Source organism: Furipterus horrens, unplaced genomic scaffold, assembly GCF_987537825.1.
Source record: "Furipterus horrens unplaced genomic scaffold, mFurHor1.1.pri manual_scaffold_7, whole genome shotgun sequence".
NCBI lineage: Eukaryota > Metazoa > Chordata > Mammalia > Chiroptera > Furipteridae > Furipterus > Furipterus horrens.
Window position 1 is genome coordinate 136,689,268 of NW_028327177.1, and position 3,564 is coordinate 136,692,831.

The window sequence follows — 3,564 nt, forward strand, 5'->3', positions numbered from 1 at the left end:
AATGAGTCAGAAGGTGAAGCAGTCAGATTCCCAACAGGAAACAGATGGCACATTTGTACCAGGACGACCTGGGGAGGGACTACTTCCAAACGTGGGTGGGGGGCACGAAAACACTGCAGTGGCTGGGGCATCACCACCCTTGGGCCCAAAGAAGGGAGACCAGGGACAGCTATTAGAGCCTCAAAAATGCAGGAAAGAATGTCTTCTTAGTCCTGGGGGTCTTGAGAGGAGCAGTGACCTTTAGCAGAGGTGACCTTGCAGAGAGGAAGCCCCGACCACACTGTCCTTTCTTCTGCCCCCTCCCAAGGACAGACACCCAGCCATAGGAGAGGGCACGGGCTGTAGATGAGGCCACAGGTGCGGAGCAGGCCCAGGGGTCTGGAGGAGCGCAGGAGGCGAGGCGACGGAAGGAAACCCACCCAGCCCGGTGTAACTCGGGGTGGCCGCGGGCCAGACATGTTCTCATTTCCTCTATGCTTTTCTCTATTTTTCTAATATTCTCAAAATGAGCACATACGATGCCTGGGATTGGAGAAAATATGATTTTTAATTTAAAGAGACAAAACCACAAACCACATCAACAACAAAACAACAAGGAATGTGTCCCAAGGAGGCCCCATTGGGCTGTACAAATGCCTTCATTCATTAGAGCGGGTCGAGGAGACCTCACAAAAAATTCTACCCACGCTGAAGACCTCGCTGACTCTTTCCCACAGAACACTGACCACAAATAAAGCAAATGCAACTGGAATTCTCAACTGAGTTCTTGGAAAGAGGAGCCATTGGGCCCCTGAGGGAAGTTGCCCAAGGGCCTCTTGTTTCTCAGAAGTGAACCTGTGGGACGGGTGGAGTCACAGGGAAGGGCACTTGGCATTCCAGTGACATGCATTCAAGTCCCAGCTCAGCCACTTCATTGTGGGGGATCCCAAGCAAGTCATTTCTAGGCTCTGAGTCACAGTATTCCAGTGACCGTAAGTATTGCTGCCGATCCTTCCCCCACAAAGTCATTGTGAGGGTCCATGGCCTGGTCAGCTGTTAGAATCTCTACACATATTACTTGCAAATGAAGGAGAAGAGTGCACACCCCCTCTTACACCTCCAGCCACAGCCCGGGAGAGAGAAAGAGGAACACTGGAGCCAGCTGGCCCTCCTGTTGGCTGGAAAGCACTGAGCCTCTCTTCCTCCTCCAACGACATGATCTGACCTCCAACAGCTGTCCTTGGTACTGGGAAAGGGTGGGGGGTGGATCCAGGGACTAAAAACAGAAAAAGGTGTAACAGTGGAGCACCTGTCCTTCCTGTAGGGTGGAGTTTGGCTAAGAGCGTGGAGTATGGAGTCTTATTGAGAAGGTCCAAATCCCGCTTCCTCTGCGTCTTGCCAAGGCCTCCGAAAGCCTCCACTTCTCCACGAGTAAAAGCATTCGCTGACATGGTCAAATTTATTTTAACATGGTGTCTGGCAAGAAATAAGAACTCAATTGGACTGTCACATCCGCTACCACCTGAAATTGCCAGGACCCTCAGCTTCGTCACCCCCTCTAAGCCTCCCAAGCCATGCCGTTGGAGAAGACCTTCAGGCAGCGCCGTACCTTTGAACAAAGAGTAGACGTCCAACTTATCTGAGAGCAGCCTCTGACCAAAATCCTGGTGATAACAGAACAATACGAGGGTGAGAAGCAGCTTCCTGTCCTTGGGTAAAACCAGGTTTCTTGTACCTGATCATGCCAACGTGAGTGAACTCATCAAGATAATCATAAGGCACTTACAGCCCAATGCTAATCAAGCCTTCTTCCTGTTAGTGAATGGGCACAGAATGGTGAGGGTATCCATACCAATTCTGAAAGTGTCTGCAAGTGAGAAGGATGACGATGGATTTCTGTGCGTGGTATATGCCGCTCAGGAGACAGCTGGAGTGAAATTGTTGGTGTCGTCGGCAGCCGTCCGTCTCGAGAGACGATGGTGTAGCTTCTTAAGAGTCTATCTGCACCGCCAAGAATGGCTGTGCAGTCCAACTCGGGAGTGACACGGTATCTGTCTCCTCCCGTGTTGAATCGACATCTTGCGATGACGCTGGAGTGTCCTCTCCAGTGAAGCTGAAGCTACAGAGCCTGGGCAGGGTGATATGGAGGGTCTGCTGTTGCCCATGCAGCAGACCCCCCCTCTCTTCGCAGCTGAAGGGCCCAAGGGAAAGACGGAGTCAATACAGCTTGGCTTCAGGTGCGCCGCAGGAGTTGCCGGTGTTGACTACAACGTCAAACCGCCTTAGGGACTCCGGCTCCGGATTTTCTGTCGGGGTTTACTCCCTTAGCCTTTTCCCTGAAGAGGTATGCCGCAAGGCAGCGGAGGTTTTTTGGAGTCAGAGTTTTCCTTCTCTGATGTGCCCTGACTGGAGGATCAAACCAGCGACACTTAGCTCGCAGGCCGACGCTCAATCCACTGAGCCAAACCAGCCAGACACAATTGTAAGACTAGAAAAATGCATCCATTCTAGAATTTTTTAAACCCTTACCAGTAGGAAAAAAAAAAGGATGTTATCAACTGATAACTTAATTTTGGTGGTTCTATTTCTAAAAAGTCCTTAGCAATTACAAATAAACACATGGGTGAAATGACATGATATCCGGGATTCAGGGAGTAACAGGGGACAGAGTTCAAATTGTTGGAGCCTGAGCTTTCCTTATACTCTTCTGTCTATACTGTGTATTTTTGAAATTTTGCATAATAAAACTTTCGAATATAGGCACAACTATAACTACAAACTGTGTTAGGTGCTGGATGGGACGGACACCTTTAGGGGAACCTCAGCAGTGTCAGGTTTACCAGGGCTTGCATGTGGGGCTGGGGCAGACAGTCTCACACAGCTTTGACCTGCTTCCCTTCCAGAGTGAGCCACGTGTCTCTCTGACCGGTGGCACGGGACGCCCGCTGGAGCCTGCTCAGGATGCCCCCCACCCTGCTGTGAGGAGCCTACAAGTGAAGGAGAGTTAGTGTCCTGTGAACAATAAGCCCAGGGGCCATGTTTGAAAGGTGCATAAACTGAGACTGTGCAGAGCGAAGGGACACCTTCATGGCAGCTGCGGTGGCAGAGCTGGACTAGGGGTTCTGTCTTGACGCTTTCCCCAGTACCCAGCCAAGGGCTTTGTCCACAGTGGACCCTCCAAAAGGATGTTTTCCATGATTAAATATTTAAATGCCCGACTCAAAAGAATTCAGAAAAAAAAAACAACATAATTAACAATAGAGGGTTCTAAAATAGATCTATTGTGTTTCATAAGACTGATTTTAAGATTCCAAAATATCGTTGGAGAAATGAGTAACTGTAAAGGAAGAGAGCCTTTCGTCCCACAGCTAACACCTGTGCAGACGTGGAAGAACACCAGGCTCACCGTCTCTCAGCTCTGCCTTCAACTTAGTGACCCCAGTGTCCATGTGCATGCACGTATGTACAAACAGGTGTGCGCCCTCTGTAGTGTTACAGATGCAAAAATAGCTCATGCTCTCGGAAGAGCAATCTGCTTTAAGTCTAGCAGTTTGAAAAAAACACTTGTGGCCAAGAAGAGAATCT

At 49.8% G+C, this 3,564-nt stretch overlaps 1 pseudogene; it reads left to right on the forward strand.

Moving 5' to 3' along the window:
- Nucleotides 1-1,553: 1,553 nt before the first annotated feature.
- LOC150005319 (microtubule-associated protein 1 light chain 3 beta pseudogene) lies at nucleotides 1,554-2,987 on the forward strand (annotated as a pseudogene).
- Nucleotides 2,988-3,564: the final 577 nt, after the last annotated feature.